The sequence below is a fragment of the Schistocerca gregaria genome, chromosome 2 (assembly GCF_023897955.1).
Source record: "Schistocerca gregaria isolate iqSchGreg1 chromosome 2, iqSchGreg1.2, whole genome shotgun sequence".
NCBI lineage: Eukaryota > Metazoa > Arthropoda > Insecta > Orthoptera > Acrididae > Schistocerca > Schistocerca gregaria.
Window position 1 is genome coordinate 265,333,810 of NC_064921.1, and position 25,428 is coordinate 265,359,237.

The 25,428-nt window shown below is 41.7% G+C and overlaps 1 protein-coding gene across 2 annotated transcripts in view; it reads left to right on the forward strand.

The window, feature by feature from the left end:
* LOC126336842 (protein Wnt-4-like) overlaps window positions 1-25,428 on the forward strand; it is a 608,644-nt gene that overhangs the window by 500,909 nt on the left and 82,307 nt on the right. The gene's annotated exons all lie outside the window — the stretch shown is intronic.

Genomic DNA, 25,428 nt, shown 5'->3' on the forward strand with positions numbered 1-25,428 from the left:
GGAGGGAAGAACTATACTGAACTGAGGTCTGGAACATGACAAGGAATTAGAATTCAGAAAGCGGACGTAATTAGTTTGATACTTAACTTTAATCCATTAATGATGAACGTCACTCTTGACGGTACATGATTCACAATATTTTCTGTTCAGAATACTTTCATAGTAACTGAATATGGCGCCTTGCTAGGTCGTAGCAAATGACGTAGCTGAAGGCTATGCTAAACTGTCGTCTCGCAAATGAGAGCGTATGTAGACAGTGAACCATCGCTAGCAAAGTCGGCTGTACAACCGGGGCGAGTGCTAGGAAGTCTCTCTAGACCTGCCGTGTGGCGGCGCTCGGTCTGCAACCATTGATAGTGGCGACACACGGGTCCGACGTATACTAAAGGACCGCGGCCGATTTCAAGGCTACCACCTAGCAAGTGTGGTGTCTGGCGGTGACACCACAGTAACCATTTATTTACAACCGATACATGTTTGCACCTGTTACTGTCCTTCAAAGTAGTCCACAGCGTTGTGTAGAACCCGTTGCCAGTGATGTGGAAGGCGTAGTACACCGTTAGCAAAGTCTGTTCTGTTGATGGTGCGAATGGGGCGGCCTGTTGCCTGTCGAATCTCTAGAACAATTCTGAAGCGAATGCCACAAAGTGGTTCCTTCATCTTCGGAATCAAATCAAAGTCACAAGCACATAGGTCCGAGGAGTATGGTGGATGGTACACTACTTCCCAGTCCCTTCGACCGAACAGAGCAGCCACAGCTTGCGCTGTATGCGCCTGCCCATAGTCATGCAAAATGATGGGAGGGTTGCGCAGAAAGTGTCGCCGCTTCTTTCGCCAAGCTGGTCGCAGGTGATGCTCCAAAAATGAACAGTAATACTGTGCACTGACGGTCTGCCGTGGAGGAACGTAATGCTTTAGGATAACACCATCACAGTCGTACATGAGAATCACCATAACTTTCAACATACTGGGGCTCTGACGCACTTTCGACTTTCGCGGCGACCCATAATGACGCCATTCATTATATTGGCGTTTTAGTTTTGGCTTGTTCAATGTGGTCCATGTCTCATCCAGTGCTACGATACGGCGTAAGAAAACCTCTCCTTCGCGCTCATAGCGCTCCAAGTACGTCTGAGCGGCGTCGTAAGGCATCAATTTCAGCATTTCCGTCAAGTCATGCGGAACGCATCGTGATAGGATTTTTCTCATTCCCAGGCGTTCCTTCAGAATGCGAAGCATGGTCGCACGCGTTAATTCGGTTTCGTGGGCGAGCTCAGGGATCGTATGGCGTCGATCACTGTCCACTAACGCGGCAACAACATGCACTTCTTCTTCGAAGACGCTACGACTACCTGCTCGATGCATGTCTGCCAGTTTGCCGACCTTCGTTGAAGGCTTTTACCCAAACGTGCCACCGTCCTGTACGGCAATGCCGATTCCCCGCACGCCTCTTGAAGACCTTGATGACACTGTCGTGCTGTACGACCTCTGGCACATTCAATCTCGATTCAACTCCGTTGTTCCTGTTTCGAAAACATAGTGACACCGTTACGTTAGACCGCTCGCTCACAAGTGACCGTGTTTCCCTCGATTGTGCGCAAGCCGATGACGTGGGACGGAGTCCATTTGCTCGGAGGTAAGGTAGGTATGTCAACAAAGTGTGCTATCAGCGACAACAGTAGATTCCAATGCATAGCGTCTCCACAGAAGTGTTCTCACTATTTAAGTTCCAACCTACGTATATGAGTGGAGCGAAAGCAGCACTCCCTACAACACACACAACGGATTTTTGTTCGAATTTTCATAATCAAACGAAGACTAAGAAATGGGCACATGGGGTATCAAATTGACCAGAATCAGTCTAGTTCCGCAAAAAAAAAAAAAATAAAAAAAAATAAATAAATAAATAAATAAAAAATGAAATCAATTAGGGTAATTAAGAGAAAATTAATTGGTGATTTATCTGAAAACTGAAACACTTGATAAACTGCTGATTTCTGAATAAATGGTGAAAACTAGAAGAAAGGAAAAAAACGATCTAATGTTGTGCTGAAAAACTTGGAAAAATGATGTCAGATATTTTGTGGAACGATTTGGCTAAAAGTAAGAAAGAAAATAGATTAGAGAAACATTTGATACAACTTTGAATGATGCAAATGAGGTGAAGAATGAAAATTTTTTGTTTTGTGTAGCTATAGTAACTCTATCAGTAAAATATTTAGCATCTTGACGGTGCATACCAATAGTACCCCCACAGCAGCAGACTGCACAGTCTGCATAACACCCCAAATAAGTATCCTCAGGTACATTAAAATTCTAAGGTAAACATTGAACTTTAACTACTCAGTCAGCACCTCATTTGCTGTACTTGATTTGAAGGGTCATTCGAAGGTACCTCAAATGTGCCGCATCGTACAGAAATCGCATTGCCGTACCAAAGTTGGCAACGTGAATCGATACCACAGACCTTAGAGAGACAATGACGTATGGGAGACGCTCCTGAAGACCACGCACCCCCCCCCCCCCCCCCCCCTCCTCAGCATAGCATCGCCCTCGCACTGAAGAAGTTTCTGTTTGACTTGTTCATTTAAATGTGGAACATTCTACAGCAAGAGAACAGTTTGTTATTTAGTGCATCAGGTGACACTTTGCTAGTCCGTGACAGTTGTAAATTATCCAGTACTTCTTCGGCAAAAAAGTGTCGAAGTTAAGTACATCTTTTGTCCATTTATGTAACAAAATGAACTAATGTTTCATGTGTTGTAGTTTAATGTGCCACCTCGTCGAACAATCAAAGAACTACAGCCGTGGCTGACGAAAGAAGCCTCCCCTGGTCACAACAAAATGTTACTCTATTCTGTTTCAGTTTTTAATTTTATACAAATTATTTGACCTTTCTTTCTTTTTCCCAAAAAATATTTAAAAGAACGTTACGATCACTGGAATAACCTGTTGCTTGAATTAAGACAGACTGATGTCTATGCAAAGGTCGCACGATTCTCGTAAACAAGTTTAGTAGCTAGTAAACTATTCTGGTTGATCCCAGTTTTATTCATGTAACTTTAATAATGTACTCGGATTTCAATAAGAACAACATTTAACTAAAACACTTTAGATCATCGGTTTGCGATTGTTCTTTTTGAAACTTTAATTATCCTTTTATGAAAATACCTGGACTACTTCAAACATTTGACCCACTGAGTAGTTAAGAAATTTACTACTACGAGAAGTTTATTAGTTATAGTGCAAAAAGACAACTGCTTTTCAGTTCAATAAAACAGAATATTCGGAAATATAGTAGCACTTGCGGTAGGATCCTGTCTAGGTAAACGATTAAGGAAAAAGTTATGATTACTCAACACGAAGTTTACAGAACAAAAAATTATTATTGGATATTAAAATCCTTAATTGGTCCTTGCATTTATAAGATGTGACAGTGCTGATCTTCTGCGGTACTCAAAAAAGGCAGCAAAAGTATCCATGGCTCTTGCTGTATATCAAGCTCAGAAAATTCTCTTTTTGCGGGTCATATTTTCGTATTTCAGAGGTAACCAATGTATACTATGAAAAATGAGCCCAATTTCTTCCACATCCGAGGCTATGTAGAATAATCTTGCTGCTATTCTTGCCTCATTCCACTTACAAGATGCGAACACTATGCATGCTATCTGCAGATCGACTCTCGCCAGAAAGGGCCCTTGCTGTTAGACCACCAGATCCATCTTTTCTGTTCCCGCCAAGTCAGTTTTGTTGCGGTGGGACTTCCCTCCAAGTTTTAAATCGTTAAAATTCTAATTGCCAAACGCATGAATCAGAATTACAGGTAAAGTTTTAAGTGTTATATTCTTTCACAGAATATTACTTTAAAAATTACATCCATAGATTAATTACAATTACATAAATGATAATAAATCCAGGTATAAAACATTCATTCAGATGTTACATCAAAGAGCATTTTTATACATATGTACCTTTAAATACAGCAGACAAAGCAGTTAAATGAGATAACAGTAGAGAATATGGATTTTGGTGTTACACGCTTTACTGTAATAATATATTGCATTGCCTTTGTTATTCCAAATCCGATGCAAAGTTCGTTTGGACATGCATGCTTGTCCAAAGGAACAGGCACTGCGGCGACTATAGCAATTGCGAGTATGGACAACCTCAGCTGTAGAATGGAATGACGGCAGTGAAAATTTGTGTCGGACTGGAACTCTTGCCCGGATTTGCCACTTATCGTGAGCGATGTCCTTACTATCTGGCTTCTACAACCTGTACTCGGACACCCATTATGTATATTACCGTATTTGCGGGACATTGTACTTCAAAGACTCAAACTTCCATATTTCGTCAACCATGCATCTACAAACTGTAATCGTACATCCATTATGTATATTCCCGTACAGGTGATACATTGGGCTTGAATGTCGCTTGCCCGGTGTCGGCGGATAAATACGATATTGCAGTGCCTGTGTTATTCCGAATACGATTCAAAGTTCGTTTGGACATGTTAGAACTGTGACACGGAATGCGAATTTCGGTTTACTGCGAAAATTTTCGGAAAGAATCCTTCACCTGTAAAGGAGACCGCATATAGGACGGTGGTGCGACGTATTCTTGAGTATTGCTCGAGTGTTTGGGATCCGTACCAGGTAGGATCGAAGGAAGACAGCGAAGCAATTCAGAGGCGAACTGCTATATTTATTACCGGTAGGTCATAACAACACGTAAGTGTTACGTCTGCCGCGGGAACTCAAATGGGAATCCCTACAGGAAAAGCAACGCTCTTTTCGGGAAACGCTATTGAGAAAATTTAGGGAATTGGCATTTGAAGCTGACTGCCAAACGATTGTACTGCCGACAACATACATTGCGCTTAAGAACCACTAAGATAAGATTTGAAAAAGTAAGGTTCATACGCAGGCATATAGACAATTGTTTTTCCCTCGGTCTATTTGCGAGTGGAACAGGAAAGGAAATGTTGGTAGTGGTACAGGATATCCTCCACCACGCACCATACAGTGGCTTGCGGAGTACCTATGTAGAAGTGGGTATAGAAATCTAGGAAGGCATGAGTCACTACAGACCGCACGACTTAGAGGATAGAAGGGCAAACCTACCTTTATAGCATTCGTAGATTTACAAATCCTTATTACAATGCCGGCTGGACCCCACTCTTTAAAATTCTGAAAATAGCAGGGATAGAAAAACGAGGGCGAAAAGTTATCTACAACTTGTACAGAAATCAGACCGCAATTGTAGGAGTTAAAGGATATGAAAGAGAAGCAGTAGTGATAAGGGTTGCAGTCCAACCCCGATATTTAATGTGTACATTGAGAAAACAGTAAAGAGGTAAAACAAATTTAGAAAGTGAATTAATCTTGAGTTACAGATAATAAAAATTCTGAAATTTGTCGATCGTTTTGTAATTCTGTCAGATACGTCAAGAGACGTGCAAAAGTAGTTGATCGGAATGGATAGTGTGTTGATAAAAGGTTATGAGATGAACTTCAAGAAAATTAAAGCATCGATAGTGGAATTTAGTCGAATTAAATTAGGCGATGCTGGGGAATAGTTTCGGAGATGGAAACTAAAAGTAGTAAATGAGTTTTGTTGCTTGGACAGCAAAATAACTGTTGCTGGTCGAAGCAGAAGGGTTATCAGATGCAGACTGGGGATGGCAAGGAAAGCGTTTCTGAAAACAAGAAGTCTATAGTGTGAACTTGTACAGACGTGAAACGAGAACGACAAACAGACTAGAAGGGAAAAGAAGCTTTTGGTATTTAGCTTAGCCGAAGAATGCTGAGTATTAGGTGGAAAGATCGAGTAATTGATGAAGTGGCAGTGAACAAAATTGGGAAAAAAAGATACGAGGAATATTCGGAAAGTAAGTTACGATCGGTCAAGAAACGAAAACCACTGTAAAAATCTAATAAAGCTTTGTACACATGTGTTAGACAGTGTCTCTATTATGCCTGTCTGTTGCATCACTTCGCTGTTTCAGTTCTGAGCGTATGGTGAGCACATAAAGATACGTAGAAAATAGTGACTCCCGCCAGGTACGCGGTCCTGGTGACAGATTTCGCCTGATGTTACGTAGCCCACATTACAGGACTGTCATACGGTTCCTACTTCGTGACAATTCTTGGTCGCAATCTGCAGGGCCACTGAAAATGCTTCTGCAGCGTTTTCGATGGGAAGTGTTTGATCACCCGCACTGCAGCCGGTAATTGGCTCCCTCTGTGTTTCATCTCTGCCCACATTAACTACTGGCTATGAAGACAACAGTTTCGCACAGACAACGAGCTATAGATGAGCGTAGAGAATTGGCAGGGAACATAGGCGGCTGCCTTCTATGACGAGGGTACTGGAAAGTTGGTACAACGCTACGACAAATGTCTAAGTCGGGGTGGTGACTATGTAGAGCAGTGGCTGGAAGCTGTAGCTAACTGTTGCAGATAAAATATTTCTGATTGTCACATTGGTTTCCATTTCGCGATCAATTGGAACTTACTTTCCGAATAGTCCTAGTATTTATTGCAACCTGACTAAAAGATGGGATCGTTTGACAAGAGACATTCTGGGACATCAAAGATTTGTCAGGTTGGTAATGGTGGGACGTGTGTGTTTGTGTGTGTGTCTGTGTGTGTGTGTGTGTGTGTGTGTGTGTGTGTGTGTGTGTGTGTGTGAGTGAGTGAGAGAGAGAGAGAGAGAGAGAGAGAGAGAGAGAGAGAGAGGGGGGGGGGGAGGGGATGTAGAGTTGTAGAGAGAAAAGTACTATGTTCAGACGAACGTTGCTGAAATATGTGAACAAGCGTCACTCACTCATACTGAAATCATGGTCAAGAATCTCCATAACGGCCTTGTCATCTCTTTATATAAAAGGCAGTGTCTTGACTGACTGACTCATCATCGCCTAGCCCAAACCATTAAGGACAGAAACTTAAAACTTGCAGAGGGTGCTGATCTTATACTGTAGTCTTCGTTTAACAAGGGATTTCTCTATGTTCCAACGCTATGCGGGTGAAATGGGGAATAAAATGCTTTGTGAAAATGTGTCGCTATTAAGGCAATTTTGCAGCTAGGACTACGAAAATTGGTATTTGGTTTCTTGGCTAGAAAATTAAAAAAATAAGATTTCGGCATTTTCGGAATGATGAAAGACTTTCTAATACATCTTTTTATTAAAGAACTACTACAGTATTTTTGAAGCTACATCTATGAAAATTGGTGTCTGACTTCTCGGTTACAAATATAAAAAGTACGTCTTACAGTGTTTTTGAAAATTCAATAGCTAAGAGGGTGAAATATGGGGTTAAATGTTTTATGAAAATATTTCATTGTGGAAACATTTTTAAAGATATATCTATTGAAAACTGAATCTGAACTTTCGGTTAGAAATAAAAAAAATAGGTGTTTCACTAGTTTTGGAAATTCAGCCGCTAAGGACGTGAAAAGGGGAACGAAATTCTTTATGGAATATTTAATTATGCAAGAATTTCGGAAGCTAACTCTATGAAGAGTTGTATTTGGTTTCTCTGTTAGAAATAAAAAACACACATTTCGTTGTTTTTTTAAATTTAAGCCCTAATGGGTAAAATAGAGGGGGAAATGTTTTCTGAAAATACTTCATTGTGAAAACATTTTTAAAGGCAAATCATTGAAAAGTGGCATTTGACTTCTGGGTTAGAAACAAAAAAAAAAAATTCATGTTCCGCTGTTTTCGGAACAGCACCTAAGGTGTGAAATACGGTCATCATCACCAACCCAAAAAGCTAAGGACTAAAACTTGAAATTTGGGGAGAGTGTTGATCTCTTATTGTAGGCGTCCTTTAAGATGGGATTTTTCGAAATTCCACTCCTATAGGGATGAAATAGGGGATGAAAGGCTCTTTGAAACCATGTCAGTATTTTGAAGCCAGAACAACGGAAATTGGTATCTCGTTTCTCAGTCAGATATTTAATAAATGCGTCTTTCAGCTTTTTCGGATATTCAACCACATAAGGGGTATGATAGTGGATGAAAGATTGTTTTTGACACTAAATCATTATTAAAGAATTATTAAAACATTTTTGAAGCTACATCTATGAAAATTGGTATTTGTCTTCCCAATTAGAAATAAAAAAATGCATCTTCAGAGTTTTTCGAAATTCAATCCCCTAAGAATTGTAATAGGGGAAGAAAATTTGCGTGAAATTATTTCAGTCTGAAAGCATTTTCAAAACTAAATCTATGAAAATTTGTATTTGGCTTTTCTGTCAGAAATAAAAAATCCGTATTTCATTATTTTTGGAAATTCAATCCCCAAGGGGGTGAAATAGGGGATACAAATTTAGCGTTTTCAAGGATTCCGATACAAGATGATAGTGTGTCATAAAAAGAAAAAAAAACATAGTTTGGTAGTCAAAGACTGATTTCATTATCGAATCCAGCAGCTACTACTTTGTAGATACCGCCGTCACATTCTTCGTAATAAAAATGTTGCAGACTATCTAGGAGAGAACACTGCATTGCGGACGGAGCCATCTGCCGAGTTCGTCCTCTTCGCCCACTAGAACCAGAAAGCAGTAGATACCGCAGCCCGGGTTGATGCTGTGTTTCTTGACTTACGGAAGGCATTCGATAAAGTTCCGCACGGCTGCCTAATGAACTTAATACGACCGTACAGAATATCGTGGTAGCTGTGTGACTGGATTGAAGAGTTTCTAGAAACGGAATACATTACGTCACTCTCAATGAACAGAAGTCTTCAGACGTAAAAGCAGTCTGGCGTGCCCCATGGAAGTGTTATTGGATCATTACTTTTTACAACATACTGTGTGTTAACTAATATGGCGAAACCTCTGGGGAATGAATAAGTGTCTTAAAAATAAGCAAAATAGTTCACATATAAATATGGTCTTTTTTATTTTCTTAGTTACAGACACTATCCCGTTGTAACATGTTTGCTTCATTCCCTTTTTCTTTTCAAATATCCAGCTAGATTGTACAAGTACTTTTTCTTTTCAGATGTTGTCTTCTGATGGCTAAATGAAATGCTCGAAACATCTATAATTAGCTCTAACACAGACTTCTAAACCCTGCATCATGGAGTGTCTTACTCACTCCCCTACTGCAGGTGTCTACTGTATTTGCTGTAATCCTTCTTGAACACAATAGCAAAAAATGACAACATTCGCAATAGGTCTTGGACACATTAAGCCCACTAAATGCCCACAAAAATAAAAATACAATGCATTGAGATCAGGAGATGGTGCAGGTCAAGATGATGGTACCCCACGACCTATCCATTCAATGAGAACCGCTCATGTAAGTTGTTCTTGCTTGCAGAGCAAACTGATATTGCAGATGTTGATATTCTTTTGCCAGCGTGTTCAAGGAGGATTTTAGCAGATACAACAGACACCTTGTATACGGGAGCGAGTGAGATAATCCATGATTTGTCATTTGGGAGGTTGTCTTAGAGGTAATGATGGACGTTTTGAGCATTTCATTTATGCTATCAAAAGACAACAACTGAAAAGGAAAATTACCTGACGAAGCAAGCTGGTAATTTGACAACAGGACAGCAACGAAGCAAACATGAAACAACTAAAAAGTTTTTATAACTAAGAAAGTAAAAAACGACCATGTGTATACATGAAACTTTTTTTGCTCCTTTTTTAGTCCCCTATCCATTCCCCAGAGGTTTCGTACATATTAGTTAACACCCAGTATGTCAAAGACCTAGTGGATAAACCCGGGAGTTCCAAGATGTTTTTCGCTGATGATGCTTTTGTATAATGATGCTTTTGTATACAGAGAAGTCGCAGTGCTAGAAAATTATTGCGAAATGAAGGAAGACTTGCAACGGTCGACGCTTGGTGCACGGATCGGCAATTGACTTTCTACGTAATTAAACATATTGAGCCATAAACAGGCAGAAAGACCCATTATTGTTGACAGCACGATTACAGAGAAGTCACTGGAAGCAGTGTCATCCGTAAAATATCTAGGAGTATGTGTCTGTAGCAATGTGAATTGGAACAACCACATAGAGCTAATTGCAGGTAAGCCAGATGCCAGACTGAGATTGATTGAAGAAGTTTCAGGAAATGTAGTCACTCAGCAAGGAGGTATCTTGTAAAACCATCGTTCGACGAGTACTTGAATATTGCTCTTCAGTCTGGGATCTGTATCAGACATGATTGATAGCGGAAATAGAGAGGAACGAAAAAAAAGCAGTGCATTTCGCTACTGGTTTATTTCGAAAGTGCGAAAGCGTCACGCAGATGCTCAGCTATCTCCAGTGAGACCTTCCAGAGAGGCCTTCTGAATCATGGTGTGCTTTACTGTGTAAATAGGGTAAATTATCCCTTCCTCTCTTTAAGCGACAAATAAATAGACTGGGCCGGCCGGAGTGGCCGAGCGGTTCTAGGCGCTACAATGTGGACCGCGCGACCGCTAAGGTCGCAGGTTCGAATCCTGCCTCAGGCATGGATGTGTTTGATGTCCTTAGGTTAGTTAGGTTTAAGTAGTTCTAAGTTCTAGGAGACTGATGACCTCAGAAGTTAGGTCCCCTAGTGCTCAGAGCCAATAAATAGACTGAAAGTTAATTTGAATTAGAAGCTCAGTAAATCCACAAGTCTACGTAGAAGTCAATATGTCAATATGTAATCGATGATCCTGTGAAAAAAAAAAAAAAAAAAAAAACATTCTTCGGTCGGAGTGGTTACGCTGTGTGGAATGCGCGGCCGATAGTGAAGCTGGAAGATCTACATCTACATCTACATGACTACTCTGCAATTCACATTTAAGTGCTTGGCAGAGGGTTCATCGAAGCACAATCATACTATCTCTCTACTATTCCACTCCCGAACAGCGAGCGGGAAAAACGAACACCTAAACCTTTCTGTTCGAGCTCTGATTTCTCTTATTTTATTTTGATGATCATTCCTACCTATGTAGGTTGGGCTCAACAAAATATTTTCGCATTCGGAAGAGAAAGTTGGTGACTGAAATTTCGTAAAAAGGTCTCGCCGCGACGAAAAACGTCTATGCTGTAATGACTTCCATCCCAACTCGTGTATCATATCTGCCACACTCTCTCCCCTATAACGCGATAATACAAAACGAGCTGCCCTTCTTTGCACCCTCTCGATGCCCTCCGTCAATCCCACCTGGTAAGGATCCCACACCGCGCAGCAATATTCTAACAGAGGACGAACGAGTGTAGTGTAAGCTGTCTCTTTAGTGGACTTGTTGCATCTTCTAAGTGTCCTGCCAATGAAACGCAACCTTTGGCTCGCCTTCCCGACAATATTATCTATGTGGTCCTTCCAACTGAAGTTGTTCGTAATTTTAACACCCAGGTACTTAGTTGAATTGACAGCCTTGAGAATTGTACTATTTATCGAGTAATCGAATTCCAACGGATTTCTTTTGGAACTCATGTGGATCATCTCACACTTTTCGTTATTTAGCGTCGACTGCCACCTGACACACCATACAGCAATCTTTTCTAAATCGCTTTGCAGCTGATACCGGTCTTCGGATGACTTTACTAGACGGTAAATTACAGCATCATCTGCGAACAGTCTAAGATCTCTTTATGGTGGCGTGAAATGCTGTTGACCGTGGTACAGGCTCGTCCACGATCTCCAAACATTCCTACCCTACCTGCCCGGCGAGGTGCAAGCTCTAATTTCGAGCACTTATTAGTGAAAGAAGGAGTCAAAGTAATTCAATTTAAATCTCACCAGCAGTCTCGTCATGACATTTATTCGACGATTTCCTTCATAATTACAGTTCCAATCGGTACAGTTTGTAATGGCGGCGTATTTATTAATGGCACATTTACAAAATCTTTCCCAAGACTTCACCAGACAGGGAAAGCCGTCCACATCCAACCAGCCGTCCTTCATCACAACATCTAACAATATTGAATTCTAAGGAATAAACAGCGCACGGAGCTCATAGTACAGCTGAATTAAGGAATAACACTATCGTTGGTCAGCAAAGTGGCGCACTGCCAGTTTACTTACTTAACTGTTTGACATAAACAAAACAAACGCGAGGTTGTACAGAAAGTGGTATACTAAAAACGTAAGTTTCTAGAAGAGTCAACCAACATAGTTCTTCCGCCTACGTTATATCTCACGAAAAGACCAAAAAGGTAAAATTAGAGATGTTGAAACTCACACGGCGTACCAACAATCGTTCTCACCGTGAACCATTCAGCCACTGGAACACGAAAAGGAAGAACCGTCAGCAGCACACAAAGTACCCTCCGCCATATGTATATGTAGAAATATTTACGAACAACTGATAATGATTTTCACAGGAACATATAAACGTTATTTGATTGTATGTTATGCTTTATTACGCGGTCCAAATTTCAGCTTTAAGACACGTTCAAGTGTTACAACTGGAGTAAATGAATACACAATAAAAGTACAAATCGCAGAAAAGTGAGGAAAATATAATTAATGTATAGATTACATGAATTGTTTTCTTACTTACATGTCGAAAAATATCTGACTCGTACGGTACACAAACATCGTTAAATTATACATCTTCACCTATAGAAAAATGATGTTTCGTAAGTAAAAATGATAATATTTTTGTGATATTTTAACTGATTGGCGACTTGCATGATTTATTAACAGGATAATGCTGTGAAATAAAACAGATCAACAAATCATAGGTTTACACTTCTTTTCACCACGTCTAAGCAGCAACCAACATAAGTACAAGTAAAACGATCGTCAAAGATCGACACAGAAACTTCACAGTGTGCACAATGTAATATATTGTTTGTTAGAGAACCAGATAGTGGAGCTGTTTATTTATCAAGCTCTTTACATTATCTTTGCAATAGGTTCAAGACGCCAGTGTTTACATTATATGGCATAGAGACCAACTTCACGTTGTGCATGTCAAGACGCCAACATACACTATCGTAATTTAAGAGACATAGAAGTTCTACATAATGTGGTCGTTAAGTACTTGATACATTGTTCGTAAGTAAAATGAATAGTTATAAACTTAGTTAAGCATTACAACTACCTCACGCAAGAGCATCTTTGATACACTGTCCATAATATTAAAAAAATGTTTATAAACATCGTTTAAAGTCAAAACCCCCTTTGCACAAAAGCTTTGAAGATTCTCATAAACGACCAAGCATTCAAGAAGACGATAAGGGAAAAAGTGGGTAAAGGAGGGGCATAGCAGGTGATGGTAAAGGGCAGATCGAAGTTAACAGAAATAAATCACAAGTAAGGGACACAGAGGAGAGGGTTGTGGGTGTTGTGGGAATAGGAGGGGGGGGGGGGGTAAGGTGGGAAGCCTGATTAAGTAGATGGAGAAAAGGGGGCAGGGAGAAGGAGGAAGGTAATGTACAGACCTATATATACAATCTATACTGAAACATTACTTAAGCATGTGTTTAAGATAAAAGGTAAGCCTCTTAATTGTATGAGGGTTAAGAAATATAGTAAGTGTACTAAAAATTGAAAATGTATGCCGGCCGCGGTGGTCTCGCGGTTCTAGGCGCGCAGTCCGGAACAGTGCGACTGCTACGGTCGCAGGTTCGAATCCTGCCTCGGGCATGGATGTGTGTGATGTCCTTAGGTTAGTTAGGTTTAAGTAGTTCTACGTTCTAGGGGACTAATGACCACAGCAGTTGAGTCCCATAGTGCTCAGAACCATTTGAACCATTTTTTTTAATGTGTGGGAGAATTCTTCATTTATAAATATAGTGATGTAGTACGAAAGACCAATTACTCCATTATTTTAAAATAATAAAGCACAATCTTTACTCTTTGAATAAAGGTTCGTACAGAATTGCTCTATTACTTTTCTGCTATTTGTACTTTTATTGTGTATTCATTTATTCCAGTCGTAATGTCCTAAGGCTGAAATCAGCATATCATGCAGTCACATGACGGTTTTATCTTTCTGTAAGTTTCGTATGACTGTGGCTCCACATAAAGTAAAAATCATCATTGATAGCACAATGAGTAGTCTGTCGAAACCAGGAAAGCAGCTACACAAAGTACCTGAGTTAACTTTAATAAACTTTATAATGGAAAGTAATGTGCTCAGTGACGGTGTCAGCTAATAACATGGCAAAAATGGACGCTCCAGTATCGATATTGAAGCGGCTGGTAAATCGGATCTAAGAGCCACACGTAACCGTAGTGACTGTGAGTCAGCTGTGTTCTGGCCGCTACTGTGACTGGGCGCCGTTTATGACGGCAAGTCTTAAAGCAAAGCAATTGGTGGTGCGGTGGCGCAGTGTTTGCGTGCGGGGGCGGTGGGCGTGTTTGTCCGCAGAGCGGCGTACAGTAGCGGCGGCGGCGGCGGCGGCGCGGGGCACAGAGCAGGGCCAGAGGCGGCGGTTTGCCGGCCGGTGCTAAGAGGAAGCACTTGGCCGGCCCCGCCTGTTTGGCCATCCCATCAGCGCCCGCGCCGTTTTCACACCTCCACTCCCCCCGGCGGCTAATCAACGCCCGCCGCTTGTTTGGTGAAACAAGTAGCAGACAAATTGTGACGGATCCGCGGCCGAATTCCTGCAGACGACCTTTTAAACCCCCAGGCCGCCTTACCTTCCGGAGCCAGCCTATTTTCCTCCCTTCACTCGTACCAATTCTTCTTTGCAGAAGGTAAAACGACGACAGCTGCTTAGTGTTAGCGAAAGATAGGGCAGTAAGCTAGAGCACTATCTTGTAGTAGCCACATTACCCTTCGTACCACCGAAGGCAAGTCTTCCAACAGGAGCGGCAGGGTCATCTGCAGGCAGTGCAGATATGCCTCGCCTGTTACAAGTTCCGTGAATAATTTGAACGATTCTTTTATTGAAATGATGTGGAACGAGTTACTATAAAGAATATGTACACACGATTAGAGTTAATAATAATGAACAAATGTCCTACTCATGCAACTACACTCGAAAACAAGGTGTTTCTTCATTGGCTACAAGTTGTTCAGTGAAACTTCATCTCTGCAGTAGAAGGGTTTTTCAGGAGAAATGATTTTCAGTTAAGATTTTATGCTATTGAGCAAATAATCAAAAATTTTTGTTGCTGAAATGCGATAGGGAGCTGGGCCATAACTTTATTAACAGATTTAATAAAAAATAAAATAATTTAGTTACACACAAAAAGAACCAAAACCTCTCAGCAACCACCACCAGAATTTACTAACGAGTTTTTCTTTTGGAAGCAAGTCAAATGGTTTACAGAACCTTTAAAATAGCATTTTCAAAAAAAAGTTAGGAAATGAATCTCAAGAAAAAATTATTGAAATCTTGACATCAAATTCAAGACTTAACACAGATGTTTAATAAGATCAACAATGTAGCGTTTAGCTGGCCGGTGTGACCGAGCGGTTCTAGGCGTTAAGGTCCGCGCGACCGCTACGGTCGCAGGTTCGAATCCTGCCTCGGGCGTTGATGTGTGTGTTGTCCTTAGGTTAGTTACGTTTAAGTAGTTCTAAGTTCTAGGGAACTGATGATCTTAGATGTAAAGTCCCATTGTGCTCAGAGCCATTTGAACCAATGTAGCGTTTAACGATACATTCCAAATTTAAGCTTTAGGAACTTATAGAAATGATTAACAGGTAATTAACATCCGACATCCACTGTCAAGTAAAACAGATCGCGTGTAAGTAGGAAAAACAATAAATCCAAGTAAACATGCTGACGACAAGTTTACATAAAATACAATCACCTGGTTGTGCAGACAAGGTGCGCGTGTAGGGCCAAAACGACTTCTTTCTTTCGTTTATGAACGACACAGCCTGGTTGGCCACCTGAGGTTTCCGGCTCTGCTTTATTATAGTTGACGCAGAGAGCAACCACTTTAGGATTAGCCATTTCTTTCACTCAAGATTCGTTTACCGGAACTCACAAAACAAACCACTTCTGTATTCAAGCTATTCTGTAACATATAAATTACTAGTCAGCAATATTATAAAAGGTTACAGTACTAAAAGACACTCGAGAAAACGGTTCCACACAATAACATGAGCTCACTTCAAAGGTAAAAAAACTACTTTCAAATGGTTCAAATGGCTCTGGGCACTATGGGACTTAACATCTGAGGTCATCAGTCCCCTAGACTTAGAACTACTTAAACCTAACTAACCTAAGGACATCACACACATCCATGCCCGAGGCAGGATTCGAACCTGCCACCGTAGCAGCAGCGCGGTTCCGGACTGAAGCGCCTAGAACCGCTCGGCCACAGTGGCCGGCATAAAGAAACCTACTTTACAGACGGCGATGGATAACCAGGACGACAAGTAAGAGAATAGCCTTTTCACACACAAACTATAAAGGTTGTGACTGTAATTGAATGCTCACCATAATTCCCAGGAAATACGAACATGAGTCAACAACCGCCCACCAGTGGCTGAAATCGACTGCACATATGCACCAGTCGCCCTCGCTTAAGTCCTGCGAAACTGGCCGACATGAAACCATCCCGGCACCACTATGGACACAGGCTTCTTCCGAATGTTGTAAATTTACGTACAAGTAGATACCCAAACAAAACCCAGATATAACTTCTACATCGGGAAGTCTCCAATGGTCCCGCCGACGCAAGACATAACGTAACCAGCTCTCACTAACGTTCAAAATGCAGCAGCGAGCGAAGGATCTTATGGGGAACGACGTCGCGACGCTTGCTACCCACCGTCACCACACAGACTGCTTGACACCCGGTCACTGAGAGAAAAACACCCGCGACGTCGCGGTCGTGATTAAATAATCCTATTTGCGCTGCACTCTGGCGGTGGAAAATTGCTCTGACTCTGCCACCGCAAGTAATGCTACTAACCAGAGGGATCTATCGATACTGAACTGCCCCACGATGTACCCACAGGGTACAGTTGCTAACAATTATACTCCTCTCTGAGGCACTCGTAAATTTAATAACAAGCAATAATGGTCATTGTTCCCTCTAGTGTTGTAGGTATGGACCTCACTGTTCTTCTCAAATTGTGATGGGTTATTTATAACGAACTTCATTAACGAATATACGCATTTAAGACACGTAGCTCCTTGAAGAGGTACGTACATCCATGACATCTGTGGGTGAACACCACATATTATTCTTACTGCTGGCTTCTGAGTAATGATCAGTTTCCTTCTAGGTTATGAGTTATCCCAGAAAATTATCTAGTAAGATATTTTTGAGTGGAAATGTGCCAGATATGTCAGGAAGTTGACTCGTTTGTTTCCAAGATTAGCAATTTTACGAGGAGCAAATTTGGTTGGAGTTAATTGTTTGAGAAGCTCAGTAATATGCTTCTTCCAGTTCAAATTTTCATCAATATGTCAACCCAAGAATTTGGAACGCTCTCCCATTTGCTAACTCTTGCTCATGTTCTACATCAATTATTGAGCAGTCCATTTTCTGAGAGCCACTTAGTTATTCTTTGGAAAATATCATTAAATATCTCTTCTGTTGCTTTCTCTCTAATGAGCTTTACCATAACACTAGTAACGCCTGCATAAAGTACCAATTCTGCTTGTTGAATGTTAAGTGGAAGGTCGTTCGCATATATAACTAATAGGAATGGACTCAAAATTGAACCCTGTGGGACTACCTTCGTGACTTCTCCCCTGCCGACATTGTCTGAGTTATTCAGCACGGCCTTCGGCATTTTGTTTGTTAAGTATGATTCAAACCAAGTGTTCATCAAGCCATCATTTCCATAAAACTTGAGTTTTTCTGAGAGAGTAACATGATGTACGCAAACATAAAAAATACCAACTGGTGATATTTTATTATTTGAGGCTTGTACTATTTCATGAATGTATGTATAAACAGTATTCTCTGTCGCGAAATCCTTTTGGAATCCAAACTGTGATATGCTGCCAGCCGGTGTGGCCATGCGGTTCTAGGCGCTACAGTCTGGAACCGCGTGACCGCTACGGTCGAAGGTTCGAATCCTGCCTTTGGAATGGATGTGTGTGATGTCCTTAGGTTAGTTAGGTTTAAGTAGTTCTAAGTTCTAGGGGACTGATGACCACAGATGTTAAGTCCCATAGTGCTCAGAGCCATTTGAACCATTTTATGTGATATGCTAAGTAAATTGTTTCCACTTAAGTGTAAGACTACCCTTGAATGTTTCTTGGTAGGATGGTTGGTCCCACGAGGCAGTCGTCAATAATCCCCACCCAAACATTGATACTAAACAGGTGCTGATGATTTGCTCCCACCACACCATGAAGATTCTCTTAGCCCATAAGTGGATGTTGTGATTGTTGACTGTACCACCCATCGCGAAAGTAGTTTCATCTGTGAATAGGACGGATAACAGAAATTGCAGCACTTGGTGGCCTGTGCGATGAGCCAGAGACAAATCATTGCCACGGAAGCAAGTGCTTAGGTAATAAGATCCGCAAGCGCTGTAAGTGGTACGGACAGCGGCAGTTGTGAACAATGTTCTTCCATGCGGTCGTCTAGCTCATCCCACTTAAGTCAGTGTGCCTCCCATGAAAAGCATTTCCCGCCATGTGCCCATATGACAATTTTCGGTTCTTATCTCGTGAGGGATTGTTTCCTGTAGTTCGTCCCTTGTAGCAAACTCATACTGTATATACGATGTGGAGAAAAACAACTCAATGATGCTGAAAAATGGCTCTGAGCACTATGGGACTCAACTGCTGTGGTCATTAGTCCCATAGAACTTAGAACTACTTAAACCTAACTAACCTAAGGACATCACACACATCCATGCCCGAGGCAGGATTCGAACCTGCGGCCGTAGCAGTCGCACGGTTCCGGACTGCGCGCCTAGAACCGCGAAACCACCGCGGCCGGCAACTCGATGATGTTAGAGGAGGGTACAGGAAGTCGAGTCGAGTAAAATTTTCCTAATAATCGTAGATCGGAAATGCACAGTTGTTGACAAGGCTACAAAACGACAGCCCAGTCAGCGGCTAGCGAGCAGACGTTTGTCTGGTAAGCGAACGCGTTTCGATGAAACTGGCTACAGAGTTCTGTCTGGCTAACTGCTACTCTGCTATGCTGTGACTGTCGTCAACGTTATAGCAATACTGGAGGCGGGAATTTCGAACAGTTGCTTTGAAAATCATGATCTGAGAAAAAGGAGTGTTTAAAAAAACGATTTCTGTTTCCTTTTTCATAAGTATCTTATTTCACACGTACTGATCTGCTGTACATGATCGGAAAAGAAATCTTATCAATGCTCTCTGTATATTAGGAAAAAATTAAACCATGGGCTTTTATATTTCGTTATTAATAAAATTGGACCTTACAGTAGCATATTTCGGCCGTCTAACTGCAGTGCTGTTCCGTAGCACAGCTTTTCATAGAACAGTAGCTTCTACATCAATGAGTATAGAAACTTGGTGTTAGTTTTGACTTGCGTATAAGACTACGAAGTTATCATATTAAAAAAAACATCCGATTTTACGAGGATATATCTTTTACATGCAAGCACATCAGCCGTGGGATACTTTTCATAACTACAGGTAGGATTACAGTTACCATTTACTTTTCACAAATATTCAGTGTGTGCCTCGACTCGGCTGCACAACAAACGTGCAGACTATTAGTCAAATTGTTTGCGAGTATTTTACTGCATTTTATGTGATGTTACATTTCACTCAAATTTGTTGCAACGAGAGGCTCATAGATAGAATCATTCACAAAAAAATCGCACATCATAAAATTAGCTGATTTTAGAGACCAATGGTGGCATTGCAAGCTCCATAGTCCAATAACCGACCTGTTACTGAGGCATCTCACTGTCAAGAAATGCACTTGCATGTGGTGCTAGTGTTGTGGTGTCCCGTTCTATTGAAAAATAAAATTATTGGCAAATTCTCGCAATTGTGTAAAAAGCCAGACGTCCAACATATACAGATACACAGTTCCTGTAACTTTATTTTCCGCTACAAGGAAAGGAGTGGCAATTTTTCCTTGAGAAACGGCGCAATGCATATGAAGCTTCGGAGAGCCTATATCGTGATATGTGGGTGCAGTGTCCTTCATAGTCTTCCGGTGTAACGCTTCACTTTTCCACTTACATGGAATGTAGCCTCAGCACTGGACGCTATAGGTGAAACGAAATGGTTATCTACCATCATCACACACAGAAATAATTCACAAAACTGTACACATTATCGTCTGTCACTATCATGAAGGGCCTCCTGCATGGTTTGAAACAGAAACGTCACCACAAAACGCGCCAGTTAGACAAATTAGAAACGCTTAGAAACTAATTCACTGATCGCGAATTTCTTACATCAGTTGTACTGGGTATAGATCCACTACCCAACAGTGACAAACTAAAATGTGTGCCGGAATGGGTCTCGAAGCCGGATTTCCCGCTTATAGCGAGCGGCTGCCTTAACCACGTCGGCTATCCGTGGACTCCTGTGACTTCAGTACATAAGAACGGTTAACGAACCGCCCCACAAACTTATAGACCAATATTCGTAACATCAGATGTTGCAGAATTCTTGACCCTATTCTCAGGTCGAATATGATAAATTTCCTTGAGAGCGAGAAGCTCATCCCCACGAATCAGCACTGTTTTAGAAAGCATTGCTCATGCGAAATTCAGATTGCTCTTTTCTCGCATGATGTACTGTGAACTGTGACTAAAGGACAACAGGCAGAGTCCATATTTCCGAAAAGCATTTGGCACGGTGCGCCACTGCAGTCTGTTAAAGAAGGTTCAAGCATATGGAGTAGGTTCCCAGATACGTGAGAGGCGCGAAGACTTCTTAAGTAACAGAATCCAGTATGTTGTCCTCGACGGCGAGTGTTCATCACAGACAAGGATATTGTAAGAAGTGCCCCAGGGAAGTGTTCATCACAGACAAGGATATCGTAAGGAGTGCCCCAGGGAAGTGTTCATCACAGACAAGGATATCGTAAGGAGTGCCCCAGGGAAGTGTTCATCACAGACAAGGATATCGTAAGGAGTGCCCCAGGGAAGTGTTCATCACAGACAAGGATATCGTAAGGAGTGCCCCAGGGAAGTGTTCATCACAGACAAGGATATCGTAAGGAGTGCCCCAGGGAAGTGTTCATCACAGACAAAGATATCGTAAGGAGCGTTCGAGGGAAGTGTGACAGGACCGCTGTTATTTTCTACAGGGTGAGGCAGCTAAGTCATAACACCCCTTGTATATCGCCAACCGTAATAGATTCAAAGATGCCGTTTGGACAGCGAATTAAAGGGACAGGGGCTACTCGAATACATCACATTTCATTTTTCTGTTATTTTCTATTACAAATATATGAGGCCACCTTTGTTTTTTTGAAAGGAACCCTATGTTAAATTTCAGCGTAACACGATTGGCTTAAAAAGATGGTTTCAAAGATGTGTATATCATAATATTTAGGCGAATAGTTTTTGAGACACAGATATGTTCCCGTATCGTATTCATCCTTCGAAGCGGCTTTGTCCAATGCGACCTATCCAGTTAACCACCGAGGAACTTAAGAGGGAAGGCGTTGTTTTCCCGCTTCTCGATAACGCCGCCAGGTGACGCACGAGGTAGCTGGAGAGAAGGGTATAAATGTGCTGCTGGGGTAATGAGACATCGCATTTCCGTCACGGTTTCTTGGAGCAGACATGTACACCAACGAAGAAAAGTTAGATACGCTTCTAGTGTACGGTGAAAGCAGAAGAAATGCGATGTGGAGAGCTGTATACCGATCGTGAGCATCCTACGCGCCAGCAAGAAACTACTTAAATCAGGATCATGGAACGCCATACAGAGGACAAGGCAGAAAACTGCAACTGGCGAGGTACATGAAGAGGGCGTTCTAGCTTTGGCGCATAACGACCCTACTGTTTCGTCGCAACATATCGCCTCGGAATGTGGTATAAGTTAGAGAAGTGTTCTACGCATATTGCACCGACATAGATTTCACCCGTTTCACCTCTCATTACTTCAAGCACTCTCAAGTGTGGATTACGAACGATGCCAGGAATTTTGTCGATTTGCTCTGCAGCGCCTACAAAATGATCCAACGCTTTTTCAACTGCTGCTTTTTACTGGTGAACGGACTTTCACCAACCACGTGTAAGGTGTTAGGCAAATCCAACACCTTCCATGAAAACCCTGACATGATAAGCAAATCCAGTAGTATGTCACATAGCTCCGAATAAATCGTGATATTAAATTAACCAAAGTAATACGAGTAACGAGTGAGCAAATGGAACACCGCAGACTAACACAAGAATGCCTAAATGCATGTCGTACCTTCCCACCGTAAGACCGACGCAGTTCCGAGTGGAGAAACGAGAACAGAAGCCGAGAGCAGAACCGTGTTAAGCTAGAAGGCCCTACGATAAGGGACGGACTGGACACCCACGTCGCCAGCCTGCCTCTAAGACTACCACCCCCACGTTTTAGCGTGAGACTTTTTCGCGTGTCTGTTACGTCAAGGACAACCGCCCCCCCCCCCCCCCCCCCAGCCCATGTTAAAAGCTAGAGCCCTCCAGAAAAACAGTAAAGATCTTACTATAACACAAAAAGGGCCACTACCATTCGCAAGTTTTAGCGTGAGACTTTTTCGCGTGTCTGTTACATTAGGACCACCCCCCAGCCCATGTTAAAAGATAGAGCCCTCCAGAAGAACAGTATAGATCTTACGATAACGCTAAAAGGGCCACAACAGCTGCAGGTGAGACTTTTTCGCATCTCTGTTACGTTGCAAACTTTAAAAACATTGTCGCACCACGCAAAGTATAACGTTTCTCATTGGATAGACAGAATTTTTGTAGGCAGAGTTTAAGGTTAACATTGAGACCCTGATTAGTCAGATGAAAACACAGCCTGATAGTTTTTTTAACCAACTTCGGTAAATTGTAGTAAGGGGAAGTTAGATGGGGAGTTAGTTCCGAGTCGGCGAGGTGAGCGGAGCTGTGCTGCGCCGGCAGCCGCCCTGACGCTGTCTAAACACCGACAAGGTAATGAACGCACGCGATGCCGCATAACAGCGCATAAAGCTTCACTCAGAACTGCAGAAGTCTCATCTGCTACACCCCCTTTTTTTGCGTAATACTAGTGTCGATCGTCAGTTAAATCTCATGGTGTGCACATTTGCCACTTGAAGTAAAAATCTGAAACGCGATGATTTCTCTGTTATATAATTATTGAGAAGCCACATCAGCCACTGTAATTTACGACAAGTTAGCTAAGTAATTAAAGATAATTGAGAGTCACTGTAGACCATTTTGATAGTTTTCTCTTTTGTGAAACTTAATTTAAACCTAGATTATAGATGTGATATGGCATAGGTCATCCTTCGATCCATTGTAGAACTTGGAAACCCATTCAGGGAATATTCGTTCACATTTTTGTTGAACGCAGTTGGTTTTTACCACCCTGTATTAAAACACTTCCTTTTATCAATGGCGCAATTTATAAACAATGTTTTGTGAGTAGAATAAAATTTCCAATGGTAAACTTAACCACTTTTTCGACGTTATTTTACCAGCTAACTAAAAATAGGAAAGCCTTGAACCCCTTCCACTAAATTTAGTTAGTATTAAGATTCTTTTACAGGGAGTGCAGTGGAGCTGACGCTGAGATCATTTAGTATTTGGTTTTATCATCGCTAGTCTCACTGAACTCTTCTGAATTCTACATGTTATGTGTGGTCTGGCGTCTCCTTACCAGCAACAGGTCCCAAGTTCAAACTAGTCAATTCCCTAAAAAACACGCTCAGAGCGTCGTTGCGCGAAAGTGGTAGGGAGACACGATATAGAACAAACAGACACCACCATGAATGTTTAGACACGGTAATGTGAATTTGCACAATATGCCTTACTGGTCAATAGAGAACCGTCATTGGCAGCAACGTGTGGTGCGGCATCGTCAGAGAAGTCATTGTGGGGCCGTACGTCATTCCGGGTATACTAAATGGCAATAACTATGCACAGTTCCTGCGAAACGTTCTGCCCATTTTGCTGGAAGAGGTACCACTGACTACGCGTCAGTGCATGTGGTTCCAACATGACGGCTGTCCTGCTCACTCTTCCCGTGTGGCTACAGAGCTGTTAAATGAAAAGTTCCCGGATTGTTGGATAGGACGACGTGCTGAAGTGAAGTGGCCAGCCCGGTCTCCTGATTTGACGCCTCTGTGGGGAGCAATCAAACATAAAGTGTATGCTCAAATACCAACTACGCCAGACGATATGAAGCAACGTATCATCGAAGTTGCACTGATATCTCACGTGAAACCCTCGCAGTCGTTCACAGATCATTCGAATGGCGACTACAAATGCGGATTGCAGCTGAGGGGAAGCATTTTGAGCACATGCTTCAGTAAAGTTTTTAATCATGCACAGTATGTATTTTGTATCTTTGTGTGTATTTGCTTCGTATTGTGATCAATAGTAAACATTTTCATATAAAAAACAAATACGTACGAAATAGTTGTGACCAATGATGGCCTCTCATTTACATTTGTATTTATGTTACTTAAAATGTATTGACACCTCATAGTATTTTAATACTGTATGTTGTCTAGTATTTTGGCATCACAGCTGTCAAATAACTGAATAATATTTGCACGACATCATCAGTTAATTTTTGCGCAAAATATCGCAGTGTGTATTACTATTGTCGGGTAAATGGGCGTGTTTGTGTAAGGACGGACTCGCGACGTTTACCATGTACTCTACACAACAGGGAAGGTCGCATTGGACAACGCCGCTTCGAAGGACGAACACGATACGAGAACATATCTGTGTCTCAAAAACTATTCGCCTGAATATTATAACATACACATATTTGAAACCGTCATTTTAAGCCCATCATGTTAAGCTAAAATTTAGCATAGGGTTCCATTTAAAAAAAACAAAGGTGGCCTCATATCTTTGTAATAGAAAATAGCACAAACATGAAATGTGATGTATTCAAGTAGCCCCTGTCTCTGCAATGCATTATCCAAACGTCATCTTTGTATCTGTTACGGTTGGGGACATACAAGGGGTGTTTGACTTAGCTGCCTCACCCCGTATGTGCATAAGTGATCTGGCGGGTAGGGTGGACAGCAAGCTGTGGTTATTTGCTAATGTTACTGTGGTGTAGGCGAAAGTGGTAAAGTTGAGTGGCCGCAGGATGCAACATGACTTAGACCAAATTTCTAGTTGGTGTGATGAATAGCAGGTAGCGCAAAATAGAGAAAATTAAGTTAATGCGGATGAGTCGTAAAAAAAATCCGTAATGTTGGTATACAGCATTAGTAGCGTGCTTCTTGACACAGTCACTTTGTTTATATATTTGGGCGTAACATTGCAAAGCAATGTGAAATACAACGAACATGAGAGGATTCTGGTAGGGAAGGCGAATGGTCGACTTCGGTTTATTGGAAGCATTGTAGGAACGTGTGGTTCATCTGTAAAAGAAACCGTATATAGGAAGCTAGTGCGCC